We start from the raw sequence: 17530 nt of genomic DNA on the forward strand, positions 1-17530 counted from the left end.
TAGGTTTTATGTAACATAAATGAACTACCGAAGGAGCCTATTTTAGGTGCCTAAAACACACTTTTTTACGACCTAAAAATCCATGGTCTAGTAATTACACACACCCCTCAGGCTACTCTGTGCTTAAAACAGGCTATAATGTTCATCGCTTCAGTTTCCGATCCATCAATCATGTGGAATGCAGCGCTGTTAACATTCCAATGAAAGGAATAAATTTCCAGTGCCTGACATACATCCTTCCTGCAGGCTACTGTACAATAAACTACGTTAACACAGTAAACTGAAAGAACTACTTGTCTCTGTGTAATACAAACACAATATACTTTCTAGAGATGTGTAGCGTCCGCTGTTCACATTCGATCATTGTTCAGGAATTATACTATGCTCACATCCGTCCTATATAGAATGATCGTTATTAACGGAGAATGCCAACGGCCTTGCCGCAGAGGTAACACCGGTTCCCGTCAGATCACCGAAGTTAAGCGCTCGCGGCTTGGGCCAGTACTTGGATGGGTGACCATCCGGTCTGCCGAGTGCTGTTGGCAAGCAGGTTGCACTCTGCCCTTGTGAGGCAAACTGAGGAGCTACTTGATTGAAAAGTAGAGGCTCTGGCCTCGGGAACCGACATACTGGTGGGAGAGTGGTGTGCTGACCACATGACCCTCCATATCCGCATCCAGTGACACCTCTGAGCTGAGGATGACACTGCAGCTGGTCGGTATCTTTGGGCCTTCATGGCCTGTTTGGTAGGAGTTTAGTTTTTTATTAACAGAGAATACGTCTTACAAGGAAACAGTTACCACATAGCAGCAACGTCTGACATGTGAAATTACAAGTCATGCAGCCGCTAACTCTGTAAACAGCATAGCTGTCAAGCAGATGTACACTTGGGGATTGAAATTTCTTACAAACACCCATCACTAACTTAGTTATGAAACTGAAGTCTCAATTTTATACCCAAAAGCTAGAAGGGAATGGGGTACATCGCAAAAATCTTTCATTCAGGGGAATGTTCCGAAACAAGATGGTCATGTTTCACCACACATGAGATGGAAGTTGTTTTGTGACAGAGAGATTTGCTGTTAACGATCAAAGGTAGACAGTGTTCTAAGTCAAATACATAACATGTGGTTGTATACAAGTCCAACGCAGGCTATGTCACACAACTCATGCACCTTGACGGAACAATGGAGGTCTGAAGATGGGTGTAGAAAAGCAAGCCTAGCGTGACAAGAAACAGTAACGTCTTTGTGTCGAGGGGAACGGACCAAGCCTTTGTACGAGGGCACTCTGGTCATACATCATGAGTGGATAACCACCTGACCTCATGGGAAATATCTACTGCAGTGAGGAGAGTACCTACAGTGTATGTGCTTGCACTGTCTGTCTATGTGGTATATGTACGAGTGTCTGGCGGTCGATACCTACACTCCTGGAAATGGAAAAAAGAACACATTGACACCGGTGTGTCAGACCCACCATACTTGCTCCGGACACTGCGAGAGGGCTGTACAAGCAATGATCACACGCACGGCACAGCGGACACACCAGGAACCGCGGTGTTGGCCGTCGAATGGCGCTAGCTGCGCAGCATTTGTGCACCGCCGCCGTCAGTGTCAGCCAGTTTGCCGTGGCATATGGAGCTCCATCGCAGTCTTTAACACTGGTAGCATGCCGCGACAGCGTGGACGTGAACCGTATGTGCAGTTGACGGACTTTGAGCGAGGGCGTATAGTGGGCATGCGGGAGGCCGGGTGGACGTACCGCCGAATTGCTCAACACGTGGGGCGTGAGGTCTCCACAGTACATCAATGTGGTCGCCAGTGGTCGGCGGAAGGTGCACGTGCCCGTCGACCTGGGACCGGACCGCAGCGACGCACGGATGCACGCCAAGACCGTAGGATCCTACGCAGTGCCGTAGGGGACCGCACAGCCACTTCCCAGCAAATTAGGGACACTGTTGCTCCTGGGGTATCGGCGAGGACCATTCGCAACCGTCTTCATGAAGCTGGGCTACGGTCCCGCACACCGTTAGGCCGTCTTCCGCTCACGCCCCAACATCGTGCAGCCCGCCTCCAGTGGTGTCGCGACAGGCGTGAATGGAGGGACGAATTGAGACGTATCGTCTTCAGCGATGAGAGTCACTTCTGCCTTGGTGCCAATGATGGTCGTATGCGTGTTTGGCGCCGTGCTGGTGAGCGCCACAATCAGGACTGCATACGACCGAGGCACACAGGGCCAACACCCGGCATCATGGTGTGGGGAGCGATCTCCTACACTGGCCGTACACCACTGGTGATCGTCGAGGGGACACTGAATAGTGCACGGTACATCCAAACCGTCATCGAACCCATCGTTCTACCATTCCTAGACCGGCAAGGGAACTTGCTGTTCCAACAGGACAATGCATGTCCGCATGTATCCCGTGCCACCCAACGTGCTCTAGAAGGTGTAAGTCAACTACCCTGGCCAGCAAGATCTCCGGATCTGTCCCCCATTGAGCATGTTTGGGACTGGATGAAGCGTCGTCTCACGCGGTCTGCACGTCCAGCACGAACGCTGGTCCAACTGAGGCGCCAGGTGGAAATGGCATGGCAAGCCGTTCCACAGGACTACATCCAGCATCTCTACGATCGTCTCCATGGGAGAATAGCAGCCTGCATTGCTGCGAAAGGTGGATATACACTGTACTAGTGCCGACATTGTGCATGCTCTGTTGCCTGTGTCTATGTGCCTGTGGTTCTGTCAGTGTGATCATGTGATGTATCTGACCCCAGGAATGTGTCAATAAAGTTTCCCCTTCCTGGGACAATGAATTCACGGTGTTCTTATTTCAATTTCCAGGAGTGTATTTGAATGATGTAAGAGAGGCGATTTTGTATGGCACAGGATACAAAATGTATGTTTACTACATCGACATGGTACATGTTGCTATATTTCCAGGCAGGAGATCGGTTTCACGCTCTAATATTCAAGCTACCATTCTCAGTGGCAGAGCAGTGTAATTCAGTAAGAATCTATCTGTTTTTGACGATCTGTAGACCACTCTGCAGGGTTTGATTGTCGGTGCAATATGGTGATAGGTACAAAACAGTGTTTTTTTGCTGCAAGTCTCATCTGCAGAAAGACATGAAAGGCAGATGGGACTCCCTGACCGGCGGCATCAGTAAGTCAGTGGGTAAGTTCAATAAGAACCAAACATAATGCTCCATTCTTTCACAAGACATCCTTTGTGCCAGGAATTAGGAGTCTCTACATAGTGGTGAGGACATTTCCGTATATTTAAAGTAGGTAGGGTAACACATGAAGGACAGGGTGCGATGTTAGGTCCTCAAAGAAGAATTTATTCGGCGTTATTCTGCGCTATTTTTTTCGTAAACTGGTTCTGTTAGGGCAAGAATTTCCATGCAGACAAGTAGAGATATCACAGAGGCTCCTAGAAAAACGACCATTAACTATTTCTGGGGACACTACACGAGAGGTCGACTTGGATCTTATTTTAGATAGCCATGTGACATCAGTATAACATTGAGAACCTTTTAGATGGTGAATCACCATGTTTGCATTTTGCAGTGATGCGTCAGCCATGCTGCACAGGTAAGCATACGTGCATGGCTAGATACAGCTCGCATGTCCAGTTAGGATCGCAGAGGGTGCATGAGTTTCTTGGCTATAGGGTCTTCGCTGGACTGCAGGTAGAGAGAATGATCACGTTAGCGGTGGTGAACATGTAAGCAAGCCCCAGTGGGTGACTTGACGCTTAATTACATACAGATGAAAGCAGTATAACACTCAAAAAATCTAAGTGTAGACATAACTTTCACATGCCATCGGCAACGGCGCAAGAGCAAATGGCTAGCGCTCCAGCACTGGCTTGTGTCTGGCTGGCCCTGCAAAGCATGTGGGCGCATTGGAGCCTCTGATAGTTGTGATTGAGGATAGTTTGAAAGTGTTTTTCATGTGTATTGACTGTTTATGCCCTGGACTATTTTCGGCTGTTTATGCATTGTGAGTGTTACACATTCATTATGTTTTGACAATTTACGAGTTGTTTTGGAGTCTGTTGCATTATTTTGTGAACAGATGAGCAGTGCATGATCTGGACAGTTGACAATTAGCAAGCGTGTTTGTAGTGTCTTTTAGATGCATTATGTTGACAATTTACGAGTTGTTTGCCTCTCTGCATATCAATGTACTGCATTATTTTGGTGATTTACGTGGAGTTTGCAAGCTATAGGGTGTGAAATACATTATTTCGGTAATTTAGTAATTGTCTGCGTGTCTGTACATCAGTGTACTGCATTATTTCGGTGATTCACAAGAAGTTTGAAGCTCTGTGTGCCGCATAGTGTGATCCCAAGCACGTCAGAGTGAGAGCTTTGTATCAGTGTAATACATATACTATGTCAAATACATCCCTAAATAAATTGTTCCATAATGAAAAAAGTACACTCCTTCCGCCCTCCAGCCACCCAGAACAGGCTGAGTCCTTTTTCCACCATTTTCCCCCAGACCACCAGCTTGGATTACGAAACAGAATGGACGACAGTGCCCTCTGGTGGCAGTACTGTGGACTATGTCTGTTGGACTCCTGACCTGATGATGGATGCACTGGAAGGAGGTACTCGAACTGTGTAAATAAAGAGTGCCTGCAAACTAAAGACTTACGTCCATCTTATCCAGCACGCTAGAACAGGCTGAGTGCTGTTACTGCCATTTTTCCCCCTCCAGACCGCCATCTTGGATTACATCACAGGAGGGACAATATAGCCGTCTGGTGGTGGTACTGTGTACCATGTCAGTTGCACTCTGGACCTTGGGTTCAACACATTTGATGGTCGTACTGACTCTAATTGTTTGTATAAATACTGAAAGTAGACTTATGTCCATCATATCCAGCACAGGCTAAGTCGTTTTCCCTCCAGTTCCTAGGAAAATGTGGTGGTCGGATGAGTTAGGATAGTGGAGGTGGCCCAAGAGACCTAGTTACCCACCATTTTCTTAGGTTAGTGGAGGTAGCTGTGGTATGCTGCATTGTCCTGCTGGAATTTCAACTTTCTGACACTTTCTTAGGTTGGTGAGGGGAGGGGGGAGGGGAGGATGTTAGGTTAGCAGAGGTAGCCCAATTTACCTATCTTCCTGCCAAAATTTGAACTTCCCACAATGACATCATCGTGACATTGCCATATCTACTGCCACAATCTTGGATCCCCCATCTTGAATAAATTTGGCGACAATGCAATGTGGGGTAGTGTCTCCCTTGTCCCACTAATTCCATTCTCTGCCATGCAGCGCTCGTTGATCGCTCTTGGCTATATCTCTAGCGACGTGTTAAAAGGTTCAGTAGCATGGAGGCTAAGTTCGTCTTTCTCCTGGAGTAACTGCAGCAGCCCATGCAGCAGCAGCAGCAGCGCCAATTAGACATATTACAGCAATCTTTGCAGTTGATGATGAACAAAGTCATGGCACGGTGCGCCTTATCGCCCCAGCTCCCAGGTATCCCGGTTTCTGCCACCCCTACGTCCGCTCTCGTGTCCGCCCTTTAACGAAGGTAAGGAAGACTGGGAAACACACTTGCATTGTCTGAAACATTTCACAGCGTTTCAGGTCGCTGGTGGCTCCCTACAGCGGTCGTTATACTTATCCTGGGCATTGCCAGAGATGTTCTTTCTGCTCCACATGTTTGCACTGTTTTCAGATCCTGTGGCTCTCTCCTTTAACAAAATATATGTGCTAATGACTAACTATTATTACCATAGACACCATGTCCTGGCGTCTCGGCTTGTTCTACAAGTACTATAAACAGCCCTGTCAGGCATACCATTCTTGGGTCACTCATGTGCAGATTCTCAGCCACAAATGCGAGTTCCCTTGCACCAATCAGCGTTGCAAGGCGTCGTATGTGGACTCCTTGATTCGCGATGATGTCGTTAAACTGGCATCTGATCAAGATGTGCGTTGAAACTCGGTAACCCCCCGGTGGAAGACAATCTGCATATAGCTCAATCCTTTGAAATCGAACAAGTAGCAAACGAGCGTCCCATGGCGAGGCCATAGGTGTCAGCAGTAGAATCCTCTCCATGGGCGCCTCTTTCGTGACGTCGGCGTGTTACAGCCGACAGAGAGCACCTCTATTCCTTGTTCGACGTCTCTATGGCTTCGGAGCCGCCGGTCGCCCCTCATCAGCGGTCTCGTGGGTCACTTCCGTCTTGCCTGCAGTGCTTTTCCGCCCACTCTCGCTATAAGACGTGCACAGTCTGTCAGAAAGACAGCCATCTCCAATCTGTCTGTCGCACACACTCAATCCGTTCCCACCTCTTCCCCAGAGGGCATCAGTGTGGTGTCACCGCCAGACACCACACTTGCTAGGTGGTAGCCTTTAAATCGGCCGCGGTCCATTAGTATACGTCGGACCCGCCTGTCGCCACTGTCTGTGATAGCAAACCGAGCGCCACCACACGGCAGGTCTAGAGAGACGTACTAGCACTCGCCCCAGTTGTACAGCCGACTTTGCTAGCGAAGCTACACTGACCGATACGCTCTCATTTGCCGAGACGATAGTTAGCATAGCCTTCAGCTACGTCATTTGCTACGACCTAGCAAGGCGCCATAGCAGTTGATAATTAAAGTTATGAAGCATGTACCGTAACGAGAGATGTTCCACAATTGTGGATTAAAGTTAAGTATTACATCATCTACGTACTTTATTTGCAATTCTCAAGATATTGTCCTGTTCCAGACTTCACGCCAGTCAGCGTGTAATTAAACGCGTGCATTTCGGCCTCCTCTAGAAACACAGTGTTGGCTCTTCTGCCAACACTACAATCAGAATACCGTGCACAAGCTGCAATCAGTTGTACCACAGGACTGCCCACTTACGCGGAAGTTGTTCTTCACATTCCGCATTATTATCTTCGACTTTCCTTTCCAGATCGATATGGGGGTCACCGTCTCCTTGATCAATCTGACGATGTATACACACCTTGGTGGCCTGTAGCAGTCTCCCACCTTTCGGCAGTTAGTTGTGTATGGTGACGGTTCTATCGCCCTGAATGGGCTGTTCTCAGTCACAGCCACATATAAAGACGTTCTCTGGCTCCTGACCCTATTGGTGGTTGATATCCTTCGCCTTTAAACATTTTTGGACTTTATGCTTCCATTCTGTTTGGCTTTTCGATTTCTATTGAAGTTAAGGTTGTTTCCACTGTCGTCTTGTTTCATGACCTCGGTGATCGGTGCTCGGCCTATGCCCCTGTGTTTCAGTCTGACTTAAGGTGTGCTTCAGACTTCCAGACACACATTCCTCTCTGGCCAGATGCTCCGCCGCAGTTGTTGCGGGCTCGACCAATTCCGGTGTCCTTACATCCTTACATCCAGCTCAGTCGACTGCAGGCTCCTGGTGTCATCGAGCCAGTGAAAGCGAGTGCTTGGGCGACCTCTTTAGTGGTGATCAGGAAACCCAATGGCTCTCTTCGTCTATGTGGGGATTTCGGACTTTCAATCAATGCACAGTCCCAGTTAAAACTTATCCCATTCCCAGGCAGGAAGACCTCACAAAACTTGCGTGTCGCAAGTACTCCCCTAACAAGTAAGAGCGACCTAGTCGAGGCTCACCATTTATTACCCTTAGAGGAGGAATCCCAGAACATCGTTTTCATCAATACGCCTTTCGGATTATATAGATACAAGCGCCTTCCATTTGGTATTTCCTCAGCGCCGGCCATCTTCCAGAGGTACCTGGAGCAGCTCATACAGCCCGTCCCAGCTTGTGTCAATTATCTCGATGACATCTTAGTCACAGCTCGTACACGCTGTGTGCATTTGTAAAACCTCGGAACCTTATTTCAGGCCCTGCAGTCCGCATTCTTACGCTGTCAGCTGGAAAAGTGTAGCTCCAAATGGAACTCGAATACCTGGGGCAATGGCTCAGTAAAGATGGCATTAATCCATCAGATCAAAATGTTGTGGCCATGAACGTCCTTCCCCACCCCAAGGATTTATATGACCTCCACGTTTTTTCGGCAAGGTTAACTACTACTTATTTTACCCCAAGCTGCTGACGTTGCACAACCCTTCAATTGCTTGCATCGCAAAGGGGTGCCTTTCAACTTGACTCCTGCCTGTGATCAAGTTCTTCTCCGCTTGAAAACTAGGCACAAGTCCGCCTCTTCCCGGACTCCCTTCTCTCCAGACTGCCCCTTGGTTGTGGCAGCTGATGCTTCAGCCTATGCTATTTTGGAAGTCCTGGCTCACAAGAAAAAGGATGGCTCAGAACAGTCGCAAGATGCTATCCCCAGCACGGAGGAACTATTCTCAGATTGAGAAAGAGAATCAGGCGATTGTGTCTGCCATTCAAAAGTTCCACATCTACCAGCCTGGGACGAAGTTCACTCTCATCACTGATCACGACCCTTGGGCTACCCTATTCAGCCCACATACACCTTCCAGAGCAAACTACTCAATGTCTCTAGAGCAGCGCACTGCTCTTACGCAATTACACTTACATTATCGCCGGCCGGAGTGCCGTGCGGTTCTAGGCGCTACAGTGTGGAACCGAGCGACCGCTACGGTCGCAGGTTCGAATCCTGCCTCGGGCATGGATGGGTGTGCTTAGGTTAGTTAAGTTTAATTAGTTTTACGTTCTAGGCGACTGATGACCTCAGAAGTTACGTTGCATAGTACTCAGATCCATTTGAGCCAACTTACATTATCTGATATCAGCCCAACTCTCAAAACTCCAATACAGATGCTTTGTCACGACTCCCCTTGGCCCCTAATCCCGAGTTTCACCAGCAGAAGGTCCTCTGCATCCACATTGATACACCTCACTAAGGTGCACTGGACGGATTTCTCATTATGGCTGCACAAGTTGCCTCTGCCACACGCCAAGACTCCATTCTGCAGCAGATCCTTCGCTATGTGACCCATGGTTGGCCCTCCTATCTGACTCGCCGGTTGAAAACTGAATTAAGCCCCTGGCGGCACCTTTCACACAGGCTCTCGGTTGTGGCACGTGACCTTGTGTTGGCTGCAGAGCCTGACGCCCTTCAGATGATCATCCCACCCGATTCACGCGACTGCATCCTATACTCGCTACATCGCAGACACTGGGGGATGACCTGTATGAAGGCATTGGCTCACAAGCATGTGTATTGACTGAGAGTCGATGGCGACATGAAACGCTTGGTCTGTGGGTGCACAGTGTGTGCATGTACCTTCATAATCATTTTCTTCCTGGTCCACGTCTCACTGGTACTTGGATGACATCCATCTCGATTCTGTGGGTCGGTTCTAGGGATTAATTTGGTTACTCATTGTGAATGCAAACTCCAGATACCTGTATGTGCTGCACATGGCATCTACCATGACTGATGCCACACTCCAGGCCATCGAAGGCCAGCCTCATACCTTGGTCTCTAATAATGGCTCCAAATTCACAGCAGCCTCCTTCCATGCATTCTGTGAGGCCAATGGTATCAAACACATCTGCACACCTCTGCTCCATCGATCCTCCAATGGCACTGCAGAACGACTGGTCAGGACATTTAAACAACAGCTGACAAAAGCGGTCGAGTCTCCTGCAACCACATAGGCCCTAACCTTATTCCTGAGCACTTATCGCACCTTGCCAATTGGCTGTCATAGTCCGGCTGAACTTCTCCATGGGTGGGAACCACGGACCCTGTTCCATCTGCAGACGCTGTCGCATTCTGAGCGCCGCTTCTGATGCTCTCAGTGCTACACCCTGGGCACAGCCATGTTTGCCTGCTCATATGGGGGCAAGCCAGCTTGGACTTCCGCCACAGTAGCGCAACTCATGGGCGGCGTGTAACATCAGTATAGATAATGAAGGGCTCGAGCGGTTCCACCACAACCAACTCTGGCCTTGTACCCCTTCGTGACACATCACGTCCTCCAACCCCCACCTACTTGTGTTGTGCACGAGGCCCTCGAATCGTCCCAACGGTAGACAGCCACCAGCCCCAGCTCTTTTCCTGCATCCACAAGGATCAGAGGTACCAAGCGAAGTGCTGCCCTTTGGTTACATGTTGATGGATTCCTAAGACTACCCTTCAAATTCATCCCTGGTGGTTGACGACACGAGTCTCCCTCTATTCCATCATTCCACCGGCCACAGCACTATCCTGGGCTTTTCAGCCCCTACTCACAGGTTTCGTGGGGACGGGAGGGATCTGATGTTGGAAGATGCGAAATCTGAACGCGCGCCAGAGGGTGTGGACCTGGATACCCCATAGGGGTCTCTGTGCTCGCCGTGCTAGTGCACCACTTGAAGTCCTCAGACAATCGCGTTTCCCGCAGTCAATTATTTAGACGGCCGCGCGGCACTACCCCGGCAGTGTGGTACTCACCGTAGTTCGCGCGTGCGCCTTGGCCATACTGCGTTCCACTTCCGTGTATTGAGATACATACTGTCGTTATTTCGAGTGTTCCTGCGTTGCTGTTGCTGTTGCCTCGCCGTGTTTACCACCTCAGATGCTGCTTGCTTGCCTCGTGCTGTGCAGTCTGTCGTCCCCTACTTGTCCGTCTGTCCTGCCCTTTTCTCGTTAGCGACACCTCCAGCGGCTCCCCTGCCTGGCGGCTTCTCGTCTCCATTCTCTGCGTGCACCGCTCGTCGGTCGCTCTCGACTGTAACATCAATAACTTGTTAATTATGTTTCTGTAAGTGTAATGTAAACTTCATGCAAAATTCCAAGTACTTTGTCCTACATCTCAGCTTACACTCAGAATTTCCAAACTCACATTTGAATATTTATTAGATTCACTGAAATAGGTGTACAAAATTTCATAATTTTAACATTTGTAGATTCTGAGAAAAGGTATGTAAACTTTAATTTCTAGAAATTCCTCCGAACATATTTTTCTAAAATCACCTCTTCAGAAGGCCCCAGGGTGTACTCAGGGTCCTCTTTCTCTTCAAGGCTTCTCTTCTTGTTTCTTCTTTTCTGTCTCCTTTCCTTTAGAAGGTCTTCAAATGACTTTTCAGCTGTCAAGAGGCACTGTTAATTTATTTTCCTCAAGATGTCTTGAGTGATATGTCCTATCTGAAATCCAATTCTCTCTAATACCTTCATCCTCTGTAGTCTTCAACATTAAAGACAAGAAATGCATCATAAGTGGCAATTCTACCAAATGTAGCAGGTCAAAATGTGTTTTCAAGATATTGATTCCTTATGAGGGAATCTAGACTCATTTGGATTCTGCATTTTACCATGAACACAATGTTTTAGACGTCCAGGATCCGCCAAAAGCCAGTAAATGTGTTTGTCAACGCTCAGGATACAATTTCGAACCCTCTCCCCGTGGATGTGTGGGTTGTTACCGCTTCCACCCTGTAGACATTTAAACCCAGTAATGTGGCACAAACGTTCAATGCATATTCGTCTGTTGACACCATGTGGAAATACGTCGCCCATACTGCAATTTTCGTGTCACACTGTATAGTTCCTGTCTAATGGCCTGGCCACGATACACTTGAAGAGTATAATCTTTTTCACTAGTCTGTTGGGGCCACTAGTGTCCTTTCCATGTTCTAAATGTAGACCTTCATGTCACTGACATGAGTCACAGTTGATCTATAAAACCAAAAAGTACGTATCATAGCTTCCTTGATGTGTCCAGTAGAAGTTTGCTTGAAAGTAAACTAAAGTTTCTTTATAAGTTTAGAACAATTTTTTAATTTCTTACTTTTACAAATTGTTCAAATCTCTTATTTATTTTTTATCTTAGTTCTCTCTTCTTCATTTTTTTCGTATTAAAATAATCAGTAAACTGCTGTAAATGTTGTGTAGCTACATTTGAATAACTTTTTTCCTTACTTACTTTTCTAAGTTTTGAAATAACTTTGGAGTATAGTTTGTTTCACTTTTTCTTATATGGAAAAAATTTTAATCAAACAATTAAATTTGAATCGATGATATATATATATATATATATATATATATACACACTCCTGGAAATGGAAAAAAGAACACATTGACACCGGTGTGTCAGACCCACCATACTTGCTCCGGACACTGCGAGAGGGCTGTACAAGCAATGATCACACGCACGGCACAGCGGACACACCAGGAACCGCGGTGTTGGCCGTCGATTGGCGCTAGCTGCGCAGCATTTGTGCACCGCCGCCGTCAGTGTCAGCCAGTTTGCCGTGGCATACGGAGCTCCATCGCAGTCTTTAACACTGGTAGCATGCCGCGACAGCGTGGACGTGAACCGCATGTGCAGTTGACGGACTTTGAGCGAGGGCGTATAGCGGGCAAGCGGGAGGCCGGGTGGACGTACCGCCGAATTGCTCAACACGTGGGGCGTGAGGTCTCCACAGTACATCGATGTTGTCGCCAGTGGTCGGCGGAAGGTGCACGTGCCCGTCGACCTGGGACCGGACCGCAGCGACGCACGGATGCACGCCAAGACCGTAGGATCCTACGCAGTGCCGTAGGGGACCGCACCGCCACTTCCCAGCAAATTAGGGACACTGTTGCTCCTGGGGTATCGGCGAGGACCATTCGCAACCGTCTCCATGAAGCTGGGCTACGGTCCCGCACACCGTTAGGCCGTCTTCCGCTCACGCCCCAACATCGTGCAGCCCGCCTCCAGTGGTGTCTCGACAGGCGTGAATGGAGGGACGAATGGAGACGTGTCGTCTTCAGCGATGAGAGTCGCTTCTGCCTTGGTGCCAATGATGGTCGTATGCGTGTTTGGCGCCGTGCAGGTGAGCGCCACAATCAGGACTGCATACGACCGAAGCACACAGGGCCAACACCCGGCATCATGGTGTGGGGAGCGATCTCCTACACTGGCCGTACACCACTGGTGATCGTCGAGGGGACACTGAATAGTGCACGGTACATCCAAACCGTCACCGAACCCATCGTTCTATCATTCCTAGACCGGCAAGGGAACTTGCTGTTCCAACAGGACAATGCACGTCCGCATGTATCCCGTGCCACCCAACGTGCTCTAGAAGGTGTAAGTCAACTACCCTGGCCAGCAAGATCTCCGGATCTGTCCCCCATTGAGCATGTTTAGGACTGGATGAAGCGTCGTCTCACGCGGTCTGCACGTCCAGCACGAACGCTGGTCCAACTGAGGCGCCAGGTGGAAATGGCATGGCAAGCCGTTCCACAGGACAGCATCCAGCATCTCTACGATCGTCTCCATGGGAAAATAGCAGCCTGCATTGCTGCGAAAGGTGGATATACACTGTACTAGTGGCGACATTGTGCATGGTCTGTTGCCTGTGTCTATGTGCCTGTGGTTCTGTCAGTGTGATCATGTGATGTATCTGCCCCAGGAATGTGTCAATAAAGTTTCCCCTTCCTGGGACAATGAATTCACGGTGTTCTTATTTCAATTTCCAGGAGTGTATATATGGATGAGGTTTGACAAAGTTTATTTATAAAGAGATAAATATATAAATTTATGAAGAGATAAATGTATTAGATTTTTATTTTTTAAGTAAATGAATATTTCGTTCATGGATATAAGCTTATTTATAAAGAAAAGCTTTATTAAATTTTTATTTTATAAATGAATGGAAATTTCGTTTGTGGAAACTAATTTGCTGAAACCATTTAGAAAAAAATTATTAGATATTTATTTTTTAAAGATATAAACATTTCTTTCATGAATATAGATAAATTATTAAATGGGGGAGACAGTGAAACTAAAATCTTGGTTTCATATCAAGGAATTTTAAAAGACTGATCTATTTGGTCCAGATCTCTCATACGTATGCTACTGCAAGATGAAATTCAGTGATAGCTGTGAGTACACACACACACACACACACACACACACACACACACACACACACACACACACACACACATTTTAATGAATACACAGACAGAAAATATTGCCTTTCAAAAACTCGTCACCGACAAGGAGACCCAGCAGAGGCCTAACGACAGCTGATAAATTGATGTATGCTTAGAGGGAGGCTTACCTGATGCAGGAAAGTCCGCACATGTTGTGATGGCTCACCATGGACTTTCACTAGCGGTGACAGAGATGGACTGAGAGTGGGAGAGCTACTGTTTTTCTGACAACGAAATGCTGACGATTTTGTAATATTACCATTTGAAAGTTAGTCAACTGAGTAGTTATTTCACCACCAGGCCCTGCTTATTCACTCAAGTGGAGGTGATCTGAAGGAACCATGACCGACTGTTGCCTTACATAAGCCTGGATCAAGCACCTGTCACACGGAGCAAGAGCATCAACATTCTGCAGAAATGAGCCGACACACCCTTTTCCGCTGTACACTTGGCTCTTGGCTGTTAAGGACTCTGTATATTAATGATTATAAAGAATCCGCCTCGACTGCAAGTAGAAACCGGATGTTGATTTGCAGTCGACGCAGATTCTTCAAAAAATGGCTCTGAGCACTATGGGACTTAACATATGAGGTCATCAGTCCCCTAGAATTTAGAACTACTTAAACCTAACTAACCTAAGGACATCACACACATCCATGTCCAAGGCAGGATTCGAACCTGCGACCGTAGCAGTCGCGCCGTTCCGGACTGAAGCGCCTAGAACCGCTTGGCCACCACGGCCGGCGGGGCAGATTCTTTATAATCATTAAATTATTCACGACTGCTGACGCGCTGCAATGTTAAAAGTTCTCACACTCTGTATACACCTATACCAACCAAAACTGGAGCCTTTCTGTAGCACCAAGATATCGATGTCACAGTTAGTGGGAACGTGGTAGGAGGAAGGGGTAATTTAGTGAAGTGACTATCTGTTATTCAAAATTACAGTTATTATTTTTATTTGGTATTCAGATGATAAGACATGTCTTTCTTTCATGTGAAGGGAATTGCGATATGCCATTCATTCAATTCTTGAAGATGAATTTCTCAGTAAGTTGTATGATTAATGACTTTTTAAAAGTAGGTGGGCTCTTGGAACCTCTCACAGTCGTTATCTAAACGGAATTCGGCAAGTGCCCCATTCAAGAATCTCACAATAAAAGGGCGAAATGCTACCACTGACTGCCCTAGCGCATACGTGTTTGCACCCAGTTATATCACTACTACACTCGAAGAACACATCCAAAAACTGAGGAAAAACTATAAGCTACATTTCACGAGAAAAACATCCAAAAACTGAAGAACCAGTGAGCTACATTTCACAGGAAAGCACGTCAAGAGCAAAATAATTCTCCAAGTAACACTGGTCTGCGCTACTTTCTTAATGTTGGCTGGGAGTGAAAGCACCAGGCCAAATATTGGCTGAACATCATTCCTATCGGAATTTACCGCGTGAGGTGGAGCAGTGGCTGGCACATTGGACTCGCATTCGGCAGGACGATGGTTCAATCTCGTGTCTGGCCATCCCGTTTTAGATTTTCTGCAATTTCCCTAGATCGCTGCAGGCAAATGCCAGGATGATTCCTTTGAAAGGACACAGCCGACTTCCTTCCCTAATCCAATGAGACTGATGACCTCGGTGTGTGGTCTCCTCCCCAAACAACCCAACCCTATCAGAATTTTTATTAACACTTCTCAGCAAAACTAACTTTAGCATTTAGGACGAGCAGGACATTGGCATATTAAGACAAAACTGTCGAATTAAATAAAACAATTATCAAATAATTCTGATTATCGGTCAACAATGTTATCAAATATTTCAGTGAGATCAAGTAGCAAAAGTTCGTAGTGTTCTCCAAATGCTTGCTCTTAGCTTCAAAGTCATTCATGAGAACATGAGGCATGAAAGTTTAAATTTACAAGAAATGTTATTCTCTTTCCAAGAATATACATATATGTGGTTGAAATATTAACAGAGAATTTAAGTAAGAGATCCTAGAGAATATTCCACCAGTTGAAGCTGCATAACAACCTCTTCAAAGGTTTCATGGAAACATTATTCAGTTAGGTAGACCACATATTTAGAATGCATTTGATTAAAACACAACAAATAATTCAGGTGCACCTAAAAAAAGAAGTTCATTAAAAGGAAACAAAAAACAATTGAAGCATCTAGATATGGAACCACAACGTGTCGGACGATGTGGTCAGGACGGATGACGTGGAATTACTTAGGGCAGCCCGATATGCTATTTGTCACGCTCCACTTCTAAGCACTCAGTGGGAACACGCCACAAGGTACAAACATACAATGATAGCCTGATGAACAGAGAAGTAATTATTAAGTAAAATGATTAAAATTTAAGTCATCCGAATACTCACTGGCAGTGTAGACAAAACCATTGTGAAAAGTCTCCAAAAGATAAAAAGGCACATGGCTAAGGCAACCACTCCCACTTTCATCTGATTGTAAAGACGTTCAGAATAACCGAAATTCAGCTTCGCATCACGTTATGAGGCGAAAACGGTAAATATTTAACGTAGCTATAAGGGAGACGCGAACAGTTGGCGGATGAACCACGCCTAAGTAAACACAAGCAACCAGATTTGCCCCAGTAAGGCACATAAGCTTGCGGGCTCCAAATAGCTAAAGAAAGGGAATTGACGATTTAGCACACAAGGTTCTAGGCAAGAAAAATGTTTTGGGCGTCATGATTAATGACATCGAACATAAAGGAAATTTACAAAACCCATTAATTTAAAGCACTCTACCAGTTCATAACTCCATGAGAATTCCCAAGTTGAAGCTATTATATTTTAGTACAACTGACACGTTCCTCGAATCACCTGGCCAGGTACAGGAACAGGGGACAACAATGACAATAACAACAAGGAAAGCAACAGGAGACGGAACAGCGTCCGATAAAGTAGCAGCAGGGCACAAACCTGAGTAGGAAGTGAACCATTCACCACATTTAAGCTGACAGTGGGGAGGAAGATCAGTCTTTGTGGATTTTGAGTGGTCTCTGCACTCAAGCAACGAACTGAAAGCAGCTCGCCGAGCATATAAAGCTGCTTTGCTATGACAAGCAGTGGAAAAAGTTGTATTCAACAATAGATGTGTGGATGACGATTATCCATGGATCGCTTCCAAACACGATCGGCTAACGGAAAAATATGTCCACTCCCATTTCTGTGCACGTCCCTCGAGTCCGGAAAACGGCCTCAACTTAACTTGTGGCAACCGTCCCACGCTCCTTCACACTAGTAGACGGAGCCTGAGCAGTCGATCGCACAACGGCTCTAGTTCCAGTGTTTCTCATGATATACATATAATATCAAGTTAAAATACAAAGAATATAGGGGTGGGTTCTTGTAGCTAAACATGTAAAACAATTGGTTCAAGAACTGTAATACCACTAGTATGGTTGCTAAAACTAGAAAGCCATCTTTTACCATTGTAATTATATGACTCTTATTTCAAAGTTTTATACCATGAAATAGACAATAAATGTCCTAAAACTGGGGATTTAGTATGTGGGCCTGACTTCTAAACACTAGCGGGCTCCCATCTGCAACGCACTTGGCCGGTAGTTGATGTCAGTGAGAATTGGGCCCTTGCGTCATGTTTTGGTCTGGGATGGCGTCAACTGGCAGCAAATGTCCTGCTTTTGAAGGGGTGTGCTGAC

This window comes from Schistocerca americana, chromosome 4, assembly GCF_021461395.2.
Source record: "Schistocerca americana isolate TAMUIC-IGC-003095 chromosome 4, iqSchAmer2.1, whole genome shotgun sequence".
NCBI lineage: Eukaryota > Metazoa > Arthropoda > Insecta > Orthoptera > Acrididae > Schistocerca > Schistocerca americana.